This window comes from Barbatula barbatula (assembly GCF_947034865.1).
Source record: "Barbatula barbatula genome assembly, chromosome: 1".
NCBI lineage: Eukaryota > Metazoa > Chordata > Actinopteri > Cypriniformes > Nemacheilidae > Barbatula > Barbatula barbatula.
In genome coordinates, this window is record NC_136766.1 from 25,828,584 (window position 1) to 25,853,460 (window position 24,877).

The following is a 24,877-nucleotide window of genomic DNA, read 5'->3' on the forward strand; positions in this document are numbered from 1 at the left end:
TGAAGGTGGTAACATGTTTACGACAGCTCACACCAACATGGAAGTGAATATTCGGGATCAAAACCTCAAATCCCAAAGCTTTCATTTCTACCTCCATCTCTTACTGATGAAACATAAATCTAAGAGCTTAAAGTGTCAGTCCTCTATAGACTGGTATCATACTGCTTGAATAAAATAATGATATTATAGCATTAAAATGATTACAAATCACACTTTCAATAGACGCATGGACGGGTCCGTAAACGCGGCGGGTGACGAAGCAACATTTTAAAACGTTTCGGTTTGTTCTTTTATAAATGGTTTATACAAATAAATGTAAAATGGTTTACACATAAAATATGCATTTGATGGTTTTAATAGAAGTTATTTTACAAAAAGTCAATAGTTGAATTCCTTATCCATTCTATCTGTCATTCCTGGTGTATTTTTATCTATATGAAAACATTTATTGCACTGCCTTGTTCGTTGTCAGGGGCCTATTTTAACTACTGTAACAGGCTAAGACAAAGCTGCCACTTATATACCATGTGAAACACATAAAGTGTGTCATAAACATACACATTCACACGCTCACGTGAAAAAAAGCTGAAATAGGCCCAGACATCACAGAAGACATCAAGAAATCAATTAAATCAACAATGACTTTGACTGCAACCTACCCACCCCCCCCCCCCCACACACACACACAGGGGTCATCTATACAGAATCTCTTCAGGAAATGGATCAGGTTGCAGAGGCAGAGCAAACACACACACACACACCACAGTCCAAAGAACTCACCAGATCTCGTACAGACCTGCAGAAAATCTCACTTTTGTGCAGCCAGAACGGCTCCAGTTCTTATCGTACACCTTACACACACATTGACATAGAGACGTTACACAACAGTACACAAGGTCAGAGTACAATTAAAATCTCTCTCTGGCACAAACACGTACACACCTCACACAAGAGGTCAAAGCTCACTGGAGAACTGGGTTAGAAAAGCAGCTTGCACATAGCGGCATTACAGAGAGCAAAACCAGAAAGAGAGAGCAATGTAGGCAGAAGAAATAGACAGAAAACATGCTCAAACACATACACTTTTGACCCTGACATGACCTCTTGCTCTATATATCTCTATGATCGCTGCTATTGATTGGGTCTGTGCCATTTTATCCATTGATGGTGTAACCCTATCACTTAGTCACATGACTCCATTTTAGTAATACAAAACGCCCTTCGATCACTGAGGTTACAAAGGGGTCACGGCCCATAATGCACTTGAACAAAACTATATGTTCGGTCTGTTTGATTTCTTTAACAGGCATAAGATTGTATAGTGTGTGGGATGCTCCAAAAATCTGGCGTAAATGGCTTACAAAACGTCTAGACTGCCTATAAAACACAAGCAAACACACACACAAACCATTTTAAGTTTAACAAGAAATGTTTTTAGTTGTCAGCAAACACATATAGGAGAAAACCAAACAACAGAGGCAGTTGACAGAGTTACAAACTGAGAATTCAAACAAAGCACGCACAGCTCTCCAACTACAGACGGTTTCAGCAAGAAAAGAAGCTCACTGGCCATGAAAGCCTGTCTGAACATTGACTGAATTATATATTCAAACTCTTCGCAAGTGGCAGCTGTTAAATATGACCCACTGAGACACCCCAACATGTGAACGGATACAAATTTAGCAACTATGTAAATATGGTGTAAGACTCAGAATTGGCCAACGGGTGCTAGAGCCAGAGCCAACATTCAGGCCCGGTCCACACAAGCTTTTTGAAAGCGCTCTCCAAAGTAGATATCAAAATGCCGAAAGGATTTTGATGATCTCTATAAAACAGGATACTGAAAAATACGTCATCCTTTCCCAAATGAGGGTTTTGAAAACAATGACATACATATAGTGATAATGTCAGTTTCTACATACACACGACAAAAAACGGCTGACAGAAATGAAATGTCTTTACATCAATGTAAGTGTTTTCAGCGTGGATGGGCAAGCACTTTGAAAATGCGAGTGTTGTTTAATAAAAACTATTTTCTAATGAAAAGCCAACGTTTTTTCTCTTTGAAAATCATTACAGAAGCGAAATGGGTTGCGAAGGGCAATTCACAGCAACGTTGACCTTCATCTCTCTTTCACTCTCAGTCGGTTTGCATGGATGTGGTGTACAGTCTTTTGATGTGGCTGTCAATGTTCTTTCATCATTACTCCGCACACACTGTATAAGAATACAAAAATAATACGGATGGCTCCACGCTTTTCACACAAAGACACTCGAGAGGCAACGCAAATGCCGATTTCCACACTGTATGCTTATTATATGTATGTAAACAGCTTTGTTTGTTTATTTAAGAGCGTGTGTGTGTGTGTGTGTGTATCAGTACCACCTTATTCCCAGTGGACTTGAACGAGACAAAGGAGGTACAGGAAACACAGGTGTGCATTTGGAGTGATCAGGTTGCACGCTCACGATAATAAGCAATTCATGAGCGCGTATGCTAGACTGAAAATGCTTGACTCTCAGAAAAGAGAGAGATAGATCGGGGAGACACCGTTTGTCTATCCTCTCATCTTTGTGACTCCCAACAAAGTCTTACAAACAAAACATCTCACCAAGAAACCATGTGCACCATCAGCACTTTCACAGCGGCTTTGCTGGTGTGACAAAAAGAGTTTCCTCTGGCAAAGGCTTATAAACACAGGCAGCAGAAGTATCTATGCTAAGGTCTGCCATGCACATATGACCCCCATGAGACGTTTGCTCGCGGACCTCCGGCATCTCCCCATTTTCTCCTCTTCTGATGTTTCTATATCGTTCTCGCAAACCGACCAGCTGGATGTCTACCTTACCCGCCTCCCCCGCTCCTCCTTTAACCAAGAGCAAAACACCAGCCAAGCAACATTTCCCTTCCCCCATCTCTCTCTCTTTCTTTTCTTCTCCAGGCAGCCTACTCAATCATTCCTCCCTCCCTCTTCTATTCTCTCTCTCCATTCCAATGAATGCACAATCCCCCGTTCAGCGAGGCCTGTCCTGTCCTGGGGGGGTGGGGTTCAGGGGACACACACACACACACATTAGCACACCTCGCTGTGCGTGCACATCTGCAGACGAACAAACGCCCATCACAGCGAGCGATAAAAAGAGAGAACGTACAATGAAGACAGTCCGAGTCAAAGCCATCAAGATGAAGACAGAATGCAGCTTTTCTTGATGCAACATTTAACTGCCAAAATAGCAGAATTACTACAATTATTGATCGAAACAGCATAAGAAACAGTTGTTTTTAAGTGCTCACTCACCCCAGGAATTTCTTAGGGGTTAACGTGAGCTCTGAGCATCTGTATTAGGTATACACAAAAACGTAACAAGAATAAACATTTATTCTCCAATTCTTCTTTGCTGACACAGTTTGCTAATCCCAGGTGTGCACCGCATGAAGGTAATCTTTTAGGAAATAAAACTGTAGCTATCTTAGCTTATTTGCAAGTCACTTTGGATAAACGCATCGACTAAACGTGATGTAAACGAACAATTACAGAAATAAATAAACACGACCCAGTCATTATCAGAGCTGACAATTACATTAGCAGCAAATGAATAGATTAGCACCTTGCTAATCACTATGGCATTATGGGTAATAACAGCCCTCACAATGCTAAAGCTAACAGAGTTAGCTTGCGCGTGAGTTTAGCATCAGCTACGAGCCATGCTGCTGTTACTGACAGCGAATGTAGGCTAAAAGCAAGTCTGGCCTGAGGGCGACACGCGCTGATGGAAAGCATCACTGGCGACGCTAGATGTTTCAGTCGAACCGAGTCTGATGTGCTACTGCGACGACGAACGAGGTCAAGAGAGAAAACAGACAGAGTGAGAAAGGATCTTCTCCGGCTGAAGAGCGATACTGACACCCTGACAGAACACGAGGGCTGCGTTGTACATATTTTCTCATTACAATTATGAAGTGTGTTCGTCCGGCAATATTTAGTGCTTCTTCATCATACTGGAGCGCTTTAATTAGGGGCGGTGCCAACAGATACACGCCCATGACACTGACACCACACACAAACACAATGACTCTTGATTGATCGAAACACTCCAGGATGCCGGTAATGGATGTGTACTCGAGACAACCACACAGCCAGGAGGAAGTAAAGGGTTAACACACTTATATCACCCAAGCGCTGGGATTTACTCTAGTTCTCACCTAACAGATAATGCCTAACCATCTCTTCCGATTGCCACGATGGACGCATACAAAGAGTGCCTACATTACAAAATGCAAACAAACTTTACATTAAAAAACACAATTGACAAAGTCAAAACATATTAACCTTTATACAACACACATACACAGAGACGAGGAACATGTTTGAAAGAGAAAGACAATATGACCTACAGAAAAACAGAAAGTGTGAGTGTATATGCGAGTGTGTGTTTATGACAAATACACAAACAGAGCAAGCTGGAATGACTGCATACAACAAGCGTCCTTTGTGCGGCATTCCTACTGGAAAAACCAGTTTAACTTTCTCTTGCTCTCGACCCAAGTGTTTTCATTCTGCTGAGCTGTCCAAATGCAGCCCGGATACTTTCACGAGTTCAGTTTAAATGCCTGCTTGACGCACAAAGAAACATAGGGATAGAGGTGGAGAGAGAGAGAGAGAGAGGGGAGAGTTAGCCTTACCTTGAGCGTTATTCCCTGTGTTTCTGAGGTAAATCCACAGTGTGAGCTGCTTGTTCAGTCTCTTGGCCGGACGAGCTCAGCAAAATCTCGGCTCTTATTTTCCTTTTAACCAGCCGCAGAATTGACTACCTGCCCCCCTCAAACACACATTCACACACACATTCGCACGCCGGCAGGGTCGCAAAACAAAAACACACACCATGCAAAGGCTGACACAGTCGAGGATGCAGAATTCCAGCTCCAAACAACAACAGAATTCCTTTTTTGAGCCAAAGTATAAAAAAAGAGTGTGTCCCTCGTTCTCTCTCTCTCTTTGCCTTCCTTCCTCAATCCTTCTCTCTCTCACTCACACTCTCACACACACTCTTTCTCTCTGCTTTTTCCACTCAGTAGTCAAACAAAGAGAGGAAAGGAGCTGGTCTCTCTCTTACACACACATACACACACACACACAGCGCTTAAGCCCAACCCCCACTATAGGCCTGCCTGCCTCTTTTCGTTTTTTTCACATCTCTCGCTCTAAACAGCCCCTCCCCCCCGGTCTCCTGTCACCTCTCTCTCTTTCTCGCTCTCAGCCTCGTTTTCACCCTCCCAGTGTGTCAGATAGAGAAGATCAGAGAGCGGAAGGGATATCTTACTTTATCTCATTCTTCAATACATGTGATATCTTGGAATCAGACTGCATCATCACTGCAGAAGTTCATTTAACAGCCTTGCGCTCACTAAGTTACCCTAAAACATACACCAGATGTAGATTGTCCTGCAATACACGAATCTGCCATTTAAATCGCATTTTGATCATATTGAGACGTCTGTATTTTTTAACACAGAAATGATTCTCTTAACTATTCTAAAAGTATGAGACTTATGATTGAAAATTAGCTGGAGAACAGAAAGCCACGAGTGTTTGCTTCATATAGATGATGGTGTTTGAATGTATGCATCGCCATTGAAGGACGAATAAAGAAACAGCTGTTTTGTGCTGTTACTCTTTTCCTACCAAGTCACCTCAAATCAGCCTCAAACACACGCACACCCAGCCGGCAGGGAATAGCCACGTGCAGCCTCAAATGCTCCACTGCGAGACCCGGAAAAGCAGGCGAGATGGAAACCTGCTGACTTAGTCAAGAGAAGTCATGCTTACATTGTTCAGTAATAAAATAGAAACACTCAACCACAAATCCATCTCATGATTCACACTTTCAAGCTAATTTTAGCCGTCCTTCATCGATTCCATTCCTACGATCCAACAAATGGGGAAGTTAGGGAAGGGACACACCAAACTGATGCCAAAGAAGTAACGCTGAGGAGAGCCGACTGTGGCGTTGTTTTGCGTCGCGCTGCAACACCCGTGTCGGACGAAAGTTGCACTTGAACACACCGGACGGATTACAATTAATGGCTAAAGGCCAATTTACAGTACTACATATTGTAGTTTATGGGGTAGTGCTGTGGCCTACGGTGTACCATGATGTGCACCTTGCCCAAAGTGTAAGAACACGTCAATTCTACGCAGACGCCAGAAGTCATGCTTCAAGTATGCAGTGTTGTTCCGGCGATTGTGAAAAAAAATAAGACGCTTTGTAAACCACTTGGGGACACAGATTGTGTCTTTTGCTTCCCCTTCTCCCAGAGACTTCTCTCTACCGCATATGTGAGATAATGCTGCATTCGAGACAACTCGGGTTTTGGATATTACGACGTAAAACCACGCATCACATTCGCATGTTTACAGGTTTTAGCAGGTTTTGAGGCCTTCAGCACAGGGGTTGGTGGCTCCCATTGTGATGAATGGCCATCGGGTTGACCACTCCTCAAAGAAACAACTATAGGTGGCTGCTCTACTTAATCTTCTCTTTTTTCCTGTTTCCAGGGGGTTCTCCACTGTCTCCTCTATGGTGTCTTCCACGGACTCATCCTCTACTGACACCCTTGCTGTCTCCTCCTGCCTCCACTACTGTCTTCTCCACAGTCTCCTCCTCTGACCTGGTCACCTTTTTAGGGAGCTGATCCTTCAGAGCATGAAAGAATGATAATTTGCCTCTCCCTGATATCTTTGAAAATAAGTCTTTCCAGAGAAAAAGCCAAATGGATAAAATATAATAAACCAAAGGTTTGACAGTACTGTTAAAATTTCATTATATTTTATCCAGACATTATTGCATTTGTCTGTTTCCAATATGTCAGGGAAGAGGCAAATGGCAAATTAATATTCCATAATAATTTTTATTCTTTAAATCAATGTGACAGCTGTCCTCGTCTGTAGCTACTTCAGCGAGCATCTGGATCAATGTCGTGAACGTTGCTGTTGTGGGAATTTCTAAATCTTACCCGGATACAGCAATGCTATCTTCAGATTGGCTGCTCGGTAGCTATATTTTACTATTTGATTAGCTGGTGCATGGCAGGGCCTTCTGAACTCTATGGGGAACTCACTTGATTCCTCTAAAAGTGTTGCATTTTGGTGGGCGTTATCCTGGTAATTTCTCTGCGTGAGGAATACAAGGTGTGGCATGTGAGCAGGTTGAAATGCGTGTGTCTCAAGACTTGAGAGCCCTGTACATATTAGGTCTTGTAAAAGTAGTTTAAAGTTTATTTACGGTTCACACAAGCCTGCAAAGAGTTAGCCGGCATCTTGCCCGTGATGTCAAATGACGCGTCTAGCTTAGGTCGGCGTTGATCGATCTGCCCTGAGTACAGAGGTTGGATAACCGCTGCCGTTAGAGACGTTCACTTCCGGGATTGAGGTCGGCGATACCCGAAATCCGAGTTGTCACGAAAAAAGCATAAGGACATGTGACACGCTGGCGCAGAGTAAGTAGTGTCTTGACCACTCAACAAACAGAATTAAACATCATATCTTACTACGAAGTATTGTTACACCCGTAGGGGGCAGTACTCTATATTTGGCATTCAAACAAAGAAATCAGAAGAGCTGGAAGTGCAGATGATGGTTTGCTCATCCGCTAAAATTAACAGCCAATCAGAGCACGATTTCTTGCCGGAGAGCTGTGCCGCCGCTTTGGCATGCGGAATCTGCAAAAGACAGCCAACAAAACTAAAGCTGACCCCTATGCTCAAACCACCTGAGATTGCCCAATGGCCGACCGATTAGTTTCCCAGGCTTTACACTATAATTGTCCTGAGATAAGGGAGGGGGATTCAGATGCTAAATAAAGTAACATATACTATCAAGGTTGCCACTGTGTGTTTGGCCTAAGCATTACATAACTTCCATTGGATTGATTTATAGCTGTACAAATATGTCCGTGTGCCAACCAGAAGTGAAATATTTTGACTCTTGGCCAATAGTCAAAAAAGCAGTTTGTTAATGTATGTCAAAAGTTATCAAGGTCCTGATTTGTGTAACTACAAGAGCATAACTTCCTCTTGATAACGTCACATTAAGGAGCTACTGATTAATTGGCAATTAACATTTAACGAGCTGCAGCTGTGTGCAATTATCTATCAGCACATTCCTAACAATGTATCCCACAATGCACCACTTCGGTCTTTCGGAAGAACACAGGGTTAATTTTCTAAGCAAAACTGTCAATTAATTTAGATGAACACTATTAACCGATTCATAATGATTCAGATTTACAACGCAGAGAACACAGAGTTGCCCTTCCGCATTGTGAGAGCCGGCGTCCAATAGGGGCAAGCCCCATGCAAACCTAATACGCATGCGTTAAAGTGCTCTCGTCCAAGATGAAGACGAAGAAGAAGTGCTCTCATGAACTCGCGCCATACACTGACAAGACAGAGGAGAATATATTGATTAAAGTCGTTTTTTTGGTTTGTTTTTCGAATATAAAGCATTGTCTGTGCTTCAAAACGCAGATGGACCCATTTCACGATTTCTTTAGTACTTTTCTGGACCTTAACAAAAACTGACACCATGATATCTATGAGGAGACCTTGAAATCTCCCGGATGTCACTTAAATATCTTAATTTGTGCCAGAAGTTCTCTAAACAAAAACAAAAACAAATCACACAAAGTTGTTTTTTTGGATGAACTTCCCCCTTAAGTGTAAATAAATAATGTGGAAATGTGTACAAACTTTGAATTTACTTGCATTAACAACCTGTTGTGTACAGAATGACAACAGAAAATGAGAGGAATATGAACATTGGCATATTTTACCTTATACTGTAAGGGTATACTGCAGGGATATTCTCGTGCTTATATACAACCTTTTGAAAATATATAGTTTCATTAGTTATACGGCAAAAGGGGAATCCAAACTCAAAACGAGACACAAATGTAACTACACATCACATTTGTAATATTTCCTTTGCAGATTCCTTATTTTAAGCTACTACAGAACACAAAGATTCAGAATGAGAGTGTCGAAGCCAGTCATGTGACTCACACGCTCCCTTTTTCATTAAAATCTGATACCTCAACCCATCTGTTCAAAATGAAGACAGTGGGGTGAGAGCGAGACAGAGAGGAAAGGGTGTTACGGAGGAAACTCTATTATCACTTCTATGATCTCCCATCCGTTCTTTTGTCTAAATCTCCCTCTCTCCTTCATGAAAAATGGTTTCCTCTGAGGATGTAAATTACATTTTACATTTATTCATTTGGCAGACGCTTTTTAGCGTTTGTGTTGTCTGTCTGGTTTCAGCATGAGATTATAGGTCCATTTCCACTTTCATCCAACTGTCAACCATCACATGAGTGCATGCATCAATAATATATTAATGTCTACATCTCTACAGTGTATGTGAGGTGTAGGTTAAGTGGCTTTCAGTGTGCTGGTTTGCCACAGTCAGTCGGACCTGATGAAAATCTGCACACATTCTTCATCACTGATGGTATGTGTCTGTCGGCATACTAGATACTTAAAATACAGACATGGATCTGGACAGGTTGTGTACGGAACGACAACAGAAATTGGGAGGAAAATGACCATATTTGCACTTTTTGCATATTTACCTATTTACAACAAATTATTTAGCTGTTGTCAGAGCATTTCTGTCGAATCCATTTCTTCTATGGAGGTTTCTGTGATTGGATCACACCGATGTAAACACAACCCACATTCACATGTAGGCCCGCAGTTCATATACTGCCCCTAAACACTTACTCCAACTCCAGTGTATGTAGCCCTGAGAAACAGGAGCTTTAAAACGTCCTGTTTGCACTAGAGGGAGCATAATGGGCGGGTACATGTATCATGTTATTATGACATCATAGTCCACAATATTATAGTATTATAACACTGTAGACCATCAATAAGGCCTGGGCAAAAAAAATCGATTCAATCGTTTTTTTAAATGCGGTCGATTCAATATCGATTCTCAAAAGCCGTGAATCGATTTTTTAATCTTTCATATTCCAGCAAGCCATGAAACGTTCATTAACGTGAATGTTAATGCCCCACTATCCACTAGATGACATTTTTCCTTTTACAACCGGTGGATGATAAAAAGGTGACTCAACTCAATTTAGATGGCGGATGCGGTCGAATTTAACATCCCCTTCACATAAAATGCAGCAGTTCATATGATTGCAGCCTCTCTTCACAGCTAATGTTGTGAAATTTCGTTTGTTATACTGTATCTTAAATGTAAAATAACCTGATCCTGTTTGATCAAAGTATGCGAGCGACCGTTCTGTTTCAGTAGAAGTGTTTTTCAAGTTCAATATGCAGATTTTATGCTCTTCGTTACATTTTTTATTCACCATTGTTATCAGATATTGACTGATCCCTTTTTAGAAACATCTATAGGATTTGTATTGAAATCTATAATTGTTGACTCGAATCGAGTTTCTGAATCGGAATCGAACGATACCCAGCCCTACCATCAATAATGCAATCTGCAATATATAGCCTATAAACACATAAACACATCCTGTTTGTTTTTTGATCATGCCAATAAGGCTACTTCAGTGTCGGGCCAATAAAAATGTGGATAGAGATGTAGAAATGCACACGTGAGTTTGGTTGGGTTTGCAGTTTAACTCTGGACAGTGGGCATATTTGGAGTGTGAACTGGAATTTGCCTGCTCTGTTTTCCAACCCCCCTGTCTGCCTGAAGCTTAAAGAATGTACCTTCACAGCTGGCCAAACACACACTCTGAAAAACACACGCGTGCAAACACACCTTTGCCAAAAATAAGAATCAAAGAAACAAACGCATAGAGAGGGACCACATGCATGCACACTTGCACAACAACTTCAAGCATGAACGCAAACATGCAGCTCGGTGGGTAGAGCATTGCATTAGCAGCACAGAAGGTTATGGGTTTGATCCCCTTGGAACCCACATAATGATAAAATGGATACCCTGAATGCACCGAAAGTCACTTTGGATAAAAGCATCTGCCAAAAGCACAAATGTAAATGCACACACACATTTGTGTACATGCAACATGTGTCTCCAATAATGATTCAACAATGTAGTGTACATTTAACCAAAATGTGTATAAAGGTATTTTTACACCACATTCTAAAGCAAGACTCTTTCTTGGGGTATCAAAGGGTAACCCCCCTCTGTTTCTGCAGAGAGTTGGTTTGTTCTTCCATGTGGAATGTGCTGCAAAAGCAGCCTGCATTTCATGACAGGGTGGAGCGATCCACGATCCACGGCAGGAGGCGGCGGGGGAGGGGAGGTTATCCAGCAGGGGGTGCAGTAGGAGGTGAGGGAGTTAATGGGATATTTTTAGTAATAGCGCTTCTCCTGGTAACACAGCCAGAGACTATAAGCGGAAGGAGGAATCAAATGTACACACACGGGAAGCAGACTCATGTTCTCTTTTCTGCTTGCATACAAGATGATAAATAAACAGCTCTGGAATAAACATTAGCAGGAACTACAGCGGACAAACAAACCAAACTCAGATGTTCACATACACATGTATAGGCTATAGATCCATACACACAAGGCCTGCAGATAAACATGGTTTGCACAAGGCATGCACGCACAAACTCAAACAAATGTGCAGGCAGAACTCGAAGTACACACTTTAGCTCGAAAGCAAGTTGCTGGCTAGAATAATAAAACATCTGGTTTGATTGCACAGGTCGTTGAAGATAACTCCATTGTACCCTTGCCCTGGGTAGTGAGGCTTTTTACCACCACACTAATGAAAGAATACACATCAACTTTGTCCAATAAGGAAATCATGGACTCAACAGACTGGACATGTGTATTGCCATATCTGAACGCACATGCTCAGTACCTCTGAGATAAACCCTCTGCACAGCGCACCCTATCTGTGCGAGTGCGTTTCCATATACGACACCGCTTAGATCAAAGTGTCTTAGAGGAGGAACAAACAGAACAAGAGTTCAAGTGAATGTACTTCTGTCCTCATACTCTAACTCCCTGTTTGGCTATGGCAATATCGCACAGACAAAGATTTATTCTGACCTAAAAATCCTTGGAAAATCTGCTCCACATTTCCACCACATCTCAGCGTACTGTGATCCTCAACATCAAAGTCTTTGTGTGTGGGTAATTTCAGGTTTGCATATTTACTTAGCAGATAAATCGGGATTGGTTGCTAGGACACCTGCACAGGGCACGTGCTTAAGCATGACAGGGATGGATGAACTTTAACCTTTCGGAAAGAGACCTTTTCGACCCTGCAGTAGGTCTAGCTTTTCATGCGGCCTTTCACCTTTAGCCCCTGGCCCTGAGCCACAGCTTGCAACCCTATATCTGAAAGTGTGTGTGACATTTGTGAATGCGAAGATGCAAACGCTTTTTACAAGGTGGCTATTCGTAATGATTTGATTATGCTATAATGTACGAATACTTTAAAAAGCTATATTGAAGTCCCTCCCCAAACCCCACCCCTAAACCTAACGTCACTGACCAGAAAGCTTTTTTTACTAAAACCATTCGTTTTAAAAACGCTTTTAGTCAAGACTGCCGCTGCCATACATACCGCATACGTACTGCACATGAGTAAAACGTAAGACACTTCAACCATTTCTGTCAAGCAAAAGTATCCTCAAGTTCCAAAACAACTGTGTCGCATTACAAAAAACATGTAATCTTTATCAATAGCCCGTGTTTTCATCAACCACAATACAAAGCCAAAATAGGGTTTTTACATATATAGACTTTGCGGAGCGTTTCAGTGTTTCCGTTATATCCCTTATGCCGTGGTGGGCCACCACGGCACAAATCCTCCCCACCACGACTACAGTGACGCACATTTTCCCATTTCTTCCTAATTTGGTGGGCCAAGTTTGCAACTCTTTCACAAATTTCTGGACTTTGCTGACCCCTTTAGCAACTTTTGCTCAGAAGACGTGTATATCAACAAACCTGGCATTTTTTTAATAAACCCTTGCTTTCATTTAGTGGGAAACTGTCATCAGTAGTCTGACTTTCCCGGTGCATGAAACGTCTCTTCCGGGTCTCTGTGTTTGTGAACGGCAGGGAGAAGCAGCACATTCAGTTTACAGTACAGCGTTTTCAAAACCTGTCACTGTTATCGACTGTTTGGATATATCGAATGTTTGGCTATTACAAAATGGATCTGAAGTTGTAACTTTTGCTGACTTCAGGTGCTCTCGCAAAGTCCTGTTTGGATAATAGTTTGGATAATTCCTACTTCAACCCAGAAATAAATTATGGAACGGTGCTATTTTAATGTTAAAAGATACTTGTAATGTTTTAATGCTACTAAATCATTATTAACATTGATGTTACTAAACACGAATAATGCTAGTAAATCCAGACTTTACTTCCGCAGGGTTTTTCTTTGCTCAAAATGAAGCTGAGGTGGTGCCGACCTGATCTTGTACACACACGCACGTGTAGGCCTACTGTACATTTAAGTGGCTTAACCAAACATTTTACATAATAAACGTTCAAAAAATTTGAAGAAAATTACAATTATTAAGTTATATAAAACATAGCTTGATAATAAATAGCTTCAAAAATAAATGTTTTCAATCAAAAAAAGCATTCTTTATATGCTTTTCAACTATCTTTTCAGCCCACAATAGCCATCTAATCTTACTAGATGAGCAAATCTCATTCACATCCCGCGTTCTCTTGTGGTTCAGTGATCTTTGAATGATTCCCTGATCTTTTATATTCCCTAGTGAATGAAAAGTTATAACAGATTAAACGAGTCGGTCCAAAGGAGTCATTCTGATCGCAATGTGCGTTCGTACTGATGCACTCGCTGTGTACAACATCACGCTTATTCAACAAACCATCTGCACAGCTTAAAATATTACAATGATGTACACCATGTTCATTTAACAAACCTTTGAAGAAATTGAACGTTCTCCAATGCAAATCAAACAATATTCACCAGAACAGCCGCGAAACACAGCTACTAATATAGCTCTTGTACTGCAACACTTCAGCGCCTCACTGTGCTGATAACGAAATAGCGCCTCCCATGAGGCGTAATGGCGCAACAGCAGGTACAAAAGACAGTCTGTTGACGTCATCCAGCGCCACAGTTTCATAAAATCCTAGCGGAAACACTGCGTTTTTTTAAAAGCTCCGTTTTCGTTGACAAAAAAGCTCTTCGGCCAAAACGGAAAGAACAACAAGCATTTTTAAAGGAAAACGTATTCACGTGGACATGGCCTAAAACCTTAGAATGAGATAAATTCCCACAATCCCCTGAGATTATATTGGAATTTCACTACCTGTGCATGGAACTTAAAAAAGATTGACATGTTCACCTGTTGCTCAGTAACATGGATAACACAGTCATCCGTCCACATGAACTGTAGTGTGAACAACCGACTTTTATGCATTTTATGCATACAACAGTTTAGAAGTATATGCGCATGCCCAGCGTGCTTGAATGGTCATGCGATACGATAGTGCAATGCCGAAGGAGATACTTTCTTAAACGCATGTGGAAACGCCAGTATAGACTAGGATTGCTTTCGTCACCTAGTGTAAAGGCCGCTTAGTCTCTTAAACATACCTTGTTGTGCACTTTGAGTCTTGTGTTTAACAACAGTGTCTGAATGAGTCCAAAAGGCACACGGACCAAATAACAGCTGTCGCATCTGTCCTACAGGACTCAGCTACAGACAACTCTCACACGTGCATCTGGATTCTTTTAGCTTACTTATATCTGAACGGTTCTGAATGTGCCGTTTGTGTATGCTTTGGGATCTTCAGTCATTGCTTTGATAGCTGTTGAATGTCAGAAAGCTCAATTCCAAAAGGATGAGAGACAGATAGAGAGATAGAAAGGGAGGGAGGGAGGAAGGAAGGAAGGGAAAAGGGGTCAAATACAAAAACCACACGCAGCTGGTCCGTATATGCCTTCGCACGAAAGTTCTTGCACAAACAAACACACACTTTCCTGTTGGAGCAGAGAGTTTTTCGTGCATGCTTGCATATATATGGCTGTTGTTTACAAACGTGTGCATGGGTGTTCGCATTCGTGCTACTGTGTATCAGAAACAGAGAGTGAGTAAGTCACCTTTTGGGACCAAAAAAGTACAAATAGAGCGGAAAAGGAAAGAAAAAACTAAGAAAATGCAAACAAAAACACAGCGACCAGAGACCGAGTCACTTCAGTCCACCTCTGAAAAATACAGCCTCCTATTGGACAGAAACACGTGTGACCTACGGTCAAGGCGGTGTTGGCTTGTGTGATCCCCACCCCCACCCAGCTTCTGTCTGTCTGCAGAAAGAGAGATGGCTCTCAAGATTTTCCTTACTCGGTTCAACAAACAAACACATCCTCGAACTTCATATGTAAATGAGGACAAACCTCAAACTTCCACTTATCGTATCATTCAATTCAATATATAAAGCAAATTTCATGAGCATAGAACTGCATAAAAGAAAAGACTCAAGGAAAACTAATTAAATTCTACACGCTGCGAATCAATTGTTATATTTGAGGATATCCCCAGAAGCAAGTTTAGTCAGTTAGACTTTGGATACACATGTTTGCACACTCCGTCTGCAGCTGTGTGCAAAACACGTGTAGAAAAGGTTAAACTCCCGCAGGAGTGTTGAGTGAGAGAAGAGGAAAGGTGAATGATAGCATGTGTGTGTGTGTTAAGGGTTGAATGCTGATGAGGGTTTAACTGCAGTGGGGGAGAGAAATTGTCTGGACATGGAGGTCATGCGAGTTCAGTGTTTTAACTGTTTTGGTGCTGAGCCCATGAGCCATCCAACCACATTCATGTCTCAGACTATCTGATCTACTTGAGAGGTTAGATGTTTGTGATATAGAAAACGAGTGATTTCAAGCCTTGTTTTTGATACTGCGTTTGGTAAACTGCGGTTTTATGAAGCAAATCTATTTTTTACTTCAAGAATTATAATTACCACAGACTAAGGTTCAATTTAACGCTTTACAATGCATTGTGAACGTTACACGTCACTGGTGTTTTGTGGGCCTAAGAACACAAACATTTGAAAACAAAGTGCAACAGTGTTTCTTCACAAAATGGCTACTAGCCTAGCGTGCATAATGCACATTTTTTGCGATGTGTAAATACTGATCATTTCGATAACGGTATTGCTTGTGCACAAAACGTTACAAAAACGTCATGTGTAACACAACCCTAAAAATGTTTTTAGAAACGCGCAGACATCGTATAAATCATCAGTTTCAAAAAGGAAATTCTAGATGAGAGTACCAATGAAAGGTCTGTCAGCATATACATATCCACACAAATAAAGATGAAATTCCAGATGGGAATGTAAACTTTTTAAAGTAGTTTAGCGCACGTATGTATGTGCGTACACGTTTTAGTGTACATTTTCTTGCCGTTTCTCAGTGTATTGGCGTTAAACCTGTGTGTGACTCTCTGTGGTTTAGACTCATTATAGCTAATGATCCATCTGAGTGAGAAGATCCTAATTAAAACACTATGGAGGACCACACAAGACCAGAACCACCCTGAGCTCCCGGGCCAGGATATCTCTCCTCTCTCGATCTCTCTGGGACTCGCTGTGGGTGGTTCATGGTGTAGTACTGGAGCCTAGATGCTGGTACCACTCAGACGGGCACACAGCAAGAATTTATTAACCAAAATACTTACAGGTTTGATGTGAGGCCACACACGGCGACGCAAATGCTGCCACACAGCAGCCACAGCAGTTGCAGCAGACCATGTTAGTGTGTGTGTGTGTGTGTGTGTGTGTGTGTATGTGTGTTCAATGTTTGTGGGAGAAGCAGGCCATCAAAGTGAAATGATATCAGAGAGCGGGAGAGAGATAAGTGCTAGCGTTGGGGGTTAAGAGAGCTGGATGAAGACCAGCTTTGTCCTTTCAGGGCTCCAGGGACTCTGGCACAGGCAGAGCAGGCTACAACTCTGGCCCAGGGCCAGGCCACATGCAGGGGCTGCGGGGCTCAGGAAAACCCCCGGCTAAAAGGGGATCACCAGGCCACGCGAGGCAGACGCGCTGCCCTGCAGCACCGGCAAAAAAACAGACATCTGCTCTCTAAGAGCTGGCAGTGGAATAATCCTAAAGACAGCTGCCTAGGCCCAATCTAAGGCGCTCTTATGATTGTACCCCAAAACACTGATGGCATCAGATGATAATAACCCTTAATATCATGATATTTGCACATATACTTTGGCACTGAATGAGTCATATACCGTGGCATTTGACTTTTACTTCAAAGAATGCCTTCTTACAATTATTTTTGTCTGCTGAATAAATACATTATCATTATGTGCAACCCTCATGATAAAAATGATAAAACATGTCACATACAAAATGGACAAAACATCACCAGGCTTGAATTATAAGCGGATGTCATGAGCATTAAACAGACGGATAATGAATTCACTTCCAGATTCCACGATCTTAAAATAAAAACACAGACAATCATTGTTTATATCCCTTTATCTCTCTCTTCCATGATATGTTTTTGCCGGAGGCCACATAATAGTCACCAGCCCCTTTTCATTTGGCAGGAACCGCCCATAAGTCCATAAGCAGCATTTTCATGAAAGTGGTACCACTAGTGTGTACTGTTGCTGGGAATTACATCATCGCATTTCATGCTACTGCTTAGGGATTTTACGACAAATGGGTGTTTATGTGTCTGTGTGTGCATACGAAGATTAATGCCCTGTGCCTGACCGCCTGTATAAGTGACCTCTGTATTGAATAGACAAACCAAAGAGATCAAGTTACCCCATTTCCCCCCTTTTCTTCTGGTCTGTCTCTCTGTCTCTGTCGGGTGTAGGGTTTCTCAAGGCTCCAGACAGAGGCACTAATAGGGCCCTCATCCCCAGACACCAGTGTAGCAGGGGACAGAAAAAGAGCTAGACAGTGGGGTGTGTGTGTGAAACGGAAAGTGTGTAATTGATGGCGCACGTGCATTTGATCTAAAATGAAAGCAAATAGGTTGTGTGTTCATGCAACGTGTGTGTGTCTGTTGTGCCTGATATGCGTGTGTTATGTTCAGCATTCTAAACACCAAAATGCACATGAATTGAGGAGTAGACACAAATGGACAATAACACACTTGACAAAAGTACCTTCGCCTTTTTGAGACATTCTCAGGAGGCACCCCTCATCACTACCCCACCCCCAAATCCCACACGAGCCCTTATGAGCCTCTGACAATGCCAACTTGACTCACAGGACCCAACTGCAGATGATGAAATCATCATTAATCTATATCATCGTGTAGTAGCAGTCAAAAGAGGAATGACAGTCAATGCAAAAGTAAACACAAAACCACACAAACAAATAAAATGCATGATGCAATATGAGTATTTCACAAACCTTCTGTTCCTGCCCCATGTTTTGGAAAGCTGGTTAAGCTTTTAGCAACTAATAAAATTGGAGTATTCCTTGACCATGTTCAAAACCTTAACCTTGATAAATTCATATTGGACAGCTAAAAATATAACCAATAAATACAACACACAATCTCTGGATGTAAACAACTCGGAAGCAAAGAGTGTAAAGCTCCAGAAAGTCTGACATGGACACGTGTTGTGTTATGTTTGGACCCTAAATCAGGGGTATTCAACCGGGGGTCCGCTGCCCATAGGGGGTCCTCGGTGGAACTGCAAGGGGTCTGCTAATTACGATTTACTCACAGGCAACTTTTTGTTAATTTTACAACCGATGTTCTCTTTTAGCGGTGCACGTCCGCGGCATCGTGGACTCATTGAAGCTCCCGCTTATTGCAATCCTGCTTGCAAACAAAAACATCCATTCAGGTAGCTGAAGCGAAAGAAGTTAAAGTTACATCTGCTTCATCGTCTCCCTTGCGACAAGTTCAGAGCATGCATGAAAGGAGCCGAGTGAAAATAAAGTGCACTCATATATTTCTGAACTTCTGTTCAAATATGTTAAAGCCGCAAATCGTTTAAAATCAATGACACGCGCACCGTGTACTGATGGTGCACGTCAATGTTGCCCCCCAAAATAACGCAGACTCGTTGCAAGTCTGATATGATGCTCTGCAGAAAAAACTTGTGAATTATCGTGTAACAGCCACAACAATGCTGATCCATGAGAAAGAGAACGGAGCTCAGAATTATAAAACAGCGGTGTGTTCTGCAACACACAGATAAGCGGAAGGAAAAAAAAGGAATTGAACTTAATAAAATGGCCTGCTTTTACATCAGAATGCATAACATCTGCACTGATTAAAAACTAAGGTAAGTAAAATGTCTATCTAAAAGGAAAATGAAAATGTATGATGCTGCAAATCCCTTAAATTAATCAAACAATCTATATTAATAATACACAGAAAAGTGTGTCTGTGCAACAATAACATGCATAAGAGTGCTAATGTAACATAATAGTGCTATGATGATAAGCGGTGTTTTTTATTTAAATAGCTCTGTTTACACATTTAGTATTAATACTATATTTTTCTTAATATAGTTATAGAATAGTAATTCTATAGGCCTATTTAGTGACGATAGGCCTATAGACAATTTAGTGTATGTGTGACCAACATACATTTTTAAAATGATCTCTTATTGTTGAACCAATTCTATATGTCAGACCACACGCATGTAGTCATGCGCAAACTTTTGCATACCAGTCTTTCTAGTATCTGCATCGACTATACCTAACCTCAAAGGTGTCCTGACCAGGCCGTTTTTATTATTTTATATTGTTGTCTGAGGTCTACTTATGACGTTTGCATGGTTTTGACAATCGAAAACATCAAAATAAATAAGTAAAATGCTATTTATACCCTGGTTTTGAGGCCGGCTCAGGTTTTTGTGGGGGGCCGCATTGAAGACTTGGAAGTAAACGGCCACTGCTATGATTGGATGACAGTTCCTAAAGACATCAGTTTGCCCTGTGATGTACATTTCTGTTTGTCTGTTTGACAAGCTACGTGCTTAGCCTTCTGTAAACTTGGGTAGACACGTAGGTTACACAAAATCAGGACACAAAGCGATCTCTAACAAAGTAATTGTGACGCATCGTACATTTATTTTAACTCGCATAAGATTCCGGTCGGATTCAATATTGATGGCACAGCATTGCTTTTTAATCTCAGTCTCTCAGCAAATCCCGCATCGACATGTGCTTTGTTTACAAAAGACTCCACGGTCAAATTAAGTGAACAAACACTCAATGTTTTACCCACATGAGCAGAAACGTACTTATAAATAAACTTCAACCACGCATTCCTAATATCAGAATCTGAAGCAAGCGACTTTGCATGTTGCATGTTTGTTGCTTGGTCGCTCTTCATAAAAATAACAGTGAAAGAAGTCCTTCCTTTTGCACATGATCCACCTATAGGTACATTCCAGGACCTTGCATCCACTGGGCCTGCTGTCAATAAAAGTTGTCATTTCAGTAACAAGGACGACTTCAGTTCTGACACTTACAGGATATGTCCGTTTGAACACGATTGAGCTTCTACATAACAAAAACAGCTCAGGTTAAAATTGGTTTCTTAATTCATTGCACCTTTAAGTATTTTGTGCAAATCATTTCGATAGATTGTCCTTCCCTAATAAGCACATATGTGAACTACTTTATCTGTATTTATATTCTAACATGAGGAGGTGTGTAGGTTAACACGTGTCTAGATAAATCAGCTACAAAACACTGGATAAGGTTCAGGCAGTGTGTATGTGTGATAAATAGTATTGTATCATGTAGGAGTGTGTAGACCTCTATATGTGCAGAGGTCAGCAGCAGCACAATATAAGTGAAACGGATACAGAAACTAAAAGGAAGATTCTTACATGTGAGGGTGAGATAATCTGTTGACGGTTTGAAAGGAAGGAAAAGAAAGTGCTTTCAGGCAGCGCATCACTTTTTTACAGAGAGCACCTCGCTCTTGAAACCACACACACAATGCTCAACAGAATACTCCATTTCTCTGCTGGGACACCAAACCACATACGGCATACCGCACTCACTCACCTGGAAACAGCTGGCAGGTGGTCTAACACTAAACACAAAGCGATATAAATTACTCTTCGCTAATTGTAGAGTAACTCTCAATGCATAACAGGCAGCTAACATATATCGCCATTTTTAAAGGGACAGTTCACCTGTAGAACATCTTTTCATAAATAGTCCGGTGTGCAGTACCATCTATTTGAGAGCTGTGTTGCAATGAAAATGTTTTTGAGTCTATATCTTACACCAAAACATAGAATTCAGCGAAGGAGTCATACAGACATTTTTCATTCGATGACATCTATTTTCCATTTTATGGAAACGAACGGCGTAAACATTGTGCATACACATTCTGTTGTCTTCCACAAAGCAGGTCCGCCACACGAGACTACAATGACATGAAAATGAATAAATAATGACAGAATTATCACCCAATGACCATCAACAATAAGCAACATATACTCAATACATTTTTCTAGATAAAACACCACTAGTCTCACTATGGTGGTTAAAGTTGTCATCTGCAGAGTGGGTCACATGTTTTATGGGAAGTAAGCTTGCACACTTGAACAAGCATCATGTACACTGTTGTTGTGTTGGACTGAAAAAGAAATACATTATTTCTGCACAAGGACTCGGAGGAGCTCCGCACACAAGAGAAAGTGACCTCCACATCTAACCTGAAGAAAATCAGGCATTCATACTGATGCAGAATGTGCCTTACAAACAAAAAAGGTGACACCAGACAGAAAAGAGACAGAACGTTCCCTCTGTACAACTATATTTCAGCTACTGTTGAACAAAGAGGCAGATGGAGAGAAACAAAAAGAGACACAAAATGAATCTCAGACAGTTTAGAATGAGGAGGGGGGCTGTATCGGTCACCTCAAAAAGGAAGGGAATGTGAGAACAGACAGGTGAAAGACACGTTGCACACGTCTTCTGTAATTCACATGCCTGAAGTCACCGCAAGGACTCCATGGCAAAACCCGAAAATACATTGTTTGGGTCAAAATTATAAATTTTTCATTAGTATATCAAGTAAAGATCATGTTCCATGAAGAATTTTTGTACATTTCCAACCGTAAATATATTAAAACATCATTTTTGTGAGTGGATCCCTCAATATCGTGATCAAAAAATGGTCCGAAACATGCGTACAAACTTAACTTGATGCTGTCCGCTCTATGAGACCTATTCATTCATGTTTGGTATCTTTGTAAAGTTTAAAGTTTCCGCTTTCAAGTTCGTCTACTCTCTTCTATGTCATTACATGGGTAAGCCAATCGAGAGTGTTAAAACAAACCTGTTTCTTCTTAGCAACGGCCTGCTATAGGGTCTATAATTGGCTGCCAATTTCGTCCCGTGCGCAGCGTACACAATCCGTCATGATCACGGTTCAAAACATGGATTCTGAAATAGCGCGTTTGCTGAATCTAAACGCTAATGACAGCAATCATTTAATGAACCTAGTAAATGATTTTTTTGCAAATATTTCGGAAGATGATACCGAATGTCCAGAGACCGGCTTGACAAAAGAGGATGCCCCGGAAGACGACGAATTCAATCAATGTTTGGATCACTTCGACTCCGTTATGAAAAATGATGCCATGAAGGAATACAAAGTTTTCACTGCATTTTATATGTTCTTGGTAAATTATTTTTATGAAATTTTGTGTGTATAAAGTTTAAGTTGTGGTAAATCAATGGTGTAAGTTTAATTTATTTCCCATCATTAGTAATATGCGTTGCTAAGGACTACTTCTGGAAAACTTTAAAGATGATTTTCTCAATAATTTGATTTTTCCCACCCTCAGATTCCAGAATTTTAAATGATTGTATCTCGGCCAAATATTGTCCTATCATAACAAACCATATATCAATAGAAAGCGTATTTAGTCAGCTTTCATGTGGTGCATAAATCTCAATTTTGAAAAATGTACCCATAAGACTGGTTTTGTGGTCCAGGGTCACAAATGAGCCCTCAAAAAAAAAGATAATCTTTTGAGCATGTTTATTTTTTCTTATAATAATTAGTAAAGGCAGATTTCTTATCCATTTTTAAACTCCTAGTGCGAAATTCTACACTACAAACTGTGAAACGAAAACAATATAAATTCCTGTAAAAGCTACAAACGTTGAGGAGTCAGCAGTGAGTGCTTCTCTTTTCCAGGGCTCCAGACTAACTTTTTTTACTAGGGGCACTGTAGCCCCTGACTGAAGGTTTTAGGGGCACCCTGAAATAGCTGTATTACTGACAAATACTCTGATAATAAATAGACTTAACTCACATAAAAGGACAATGTAAAGTCTTATTTTCATTTCAGAGGCTAAGACAGAATAAGCAGGGTCATACAGAATCTGCAGGCTTTTTTGTTAATTCCGTGCTAAAATATTGGAAAAACTGCATAAATGCGTTTATATTTGTAGAGAAATGTAAGTATGTGTAAATGTGTTAAAATTGTTTTAAATACTAACCGTCTATGCGTTTAAGGTGACCGTGTTTCTGCTCATCGTTTAAAAAGAGGAAGAGCCTACAGAGAAGCTTTAAGTGCAAAGTAAAGAGACTGTTTAAACTCTGAATACACCAGACCAAATTCATTTCAACCAACAGAAAATGTGCATGTCATTTTTTATGAAAAAGTATATATTTTATTGTGTATAGTGGTAAAGCAAAACAAAATGGCTCGTCTTAGATTCTAATGATGAATAAATTGTGTATTAAGGACAATTTGGGATTGGAGACGATTCAGCGCTGTCTCAGGTACTCAACAGATAAATGGCGTATTCTGTAGTCCTCCGAGTCCGCGGTTAGTTTAGTTTTAAACGCCTCAAATATCAAATCGTTCGTCCTCAGGTCTTTATAATCTTACTCACCATCCTTACGACTATGCTTGCTTGTTTCTCTTCAACATGACGTCTCAACTGAGGAACCACACTCCAAGACCCGGCTCATTTTACTTCTGATTGGCTATTAATGTTGTTTGGTTGGGAGTGATAGCTGTGTTCCTCTCATACCATTAGTAGGTGAATTTAAGCCTGAGATCCAGCATGGTGCCGGACAACTTTAAGCCCTGTGTTCAGGAAAACTGAAAAAGGAGGGAAAAATATGAGCGATATGGCAAATGACAGTTAAGACTATAATATCTGCTCAAGACTGTGTATTGTGTGATTAATATATTGTATTATAATATTATATTTTATTAATTAGTTTATATCAATAGGCGTTATTGTGAAGTCCTCATTTGAATGGATGAATAATAGTGTTTGGGGACACTGGTTTGGGGTCAGCACTTAAGGCAAAAGTATATTCTGCAGTCCACGTGCCGCGCTCATGATGTCATTTTGGAGGGTCCCTGGCTGTCGGCACAGCACACCCTGTCCGCGAGCAGCCTATGTTTTGAGACCGAAATGCGTATTTTGTTTGCGAGATGGACAAGACGCGGAAAGCCAAGTATACCCGGCCCTTTAAAAGGGGGTGACTCGGTCTACGTGACACTATACAAATTGCTCTTGGCGTGGACATGCACAAAATGCACAATATGGCTATACCATTTATTCCCACAGGAACTAAAAACACATACAGGCACGCACACACATACACATACACATGAAGTCAAAACAACTCTGCACTTCACACACACATACACAAACGCAAACACACACACAGCTTCCGTGCTCCACACCAAAGAGCACCATGAAATATTGGGTGAATTTTTCTACATGTGCTTTATTCCCCCAGCAAAAAGAGAGAGAGAGAGAGAGAGAGGAAGGAGGTGAGGGGGATGAGATGGAGTCAATGAGTTCAATGGGAGAGCAAGAGTGAGAGAGAAAAACCCAGCTGACTCTTTTCCAAGCTACTCCCCCTAGCA

The 24,877-nt window shown here is 41.1% G+C and overlaps 1 protein-coding gene across 4 annotated transcripts in view; it reads right to left on the reverse strand.

Annotated features, from left to right (window-relative positions):
• The window catches only part of kdm6ba (lysine (K)-specific demethylase 6B, a), a 66,452-nt gene that overhangs the window by 29,665 nt on the left and 11,910 nt on the right, over nucleotides 1-24,877 (reverse strand). For 2 of the 4 annotated variants that reach the window (XM_079463663.1, XM_079463660.1), the window contains exon 1: nucleotides 4,685-5,133. The exons of 1 other annotated variant lie outside the window; for it this stretch is intronic. The gene's annotated coding sequence lies outside the window, so the exon portion shown is untranslated. Of the gene's footprint in view, nucleotides 1-4,684; nucleotides 5,136-24,877 lie in introns of those variants that run through there. One more of the 4 variants, XM_079463662.1, reaches the window with a different exon arrangement.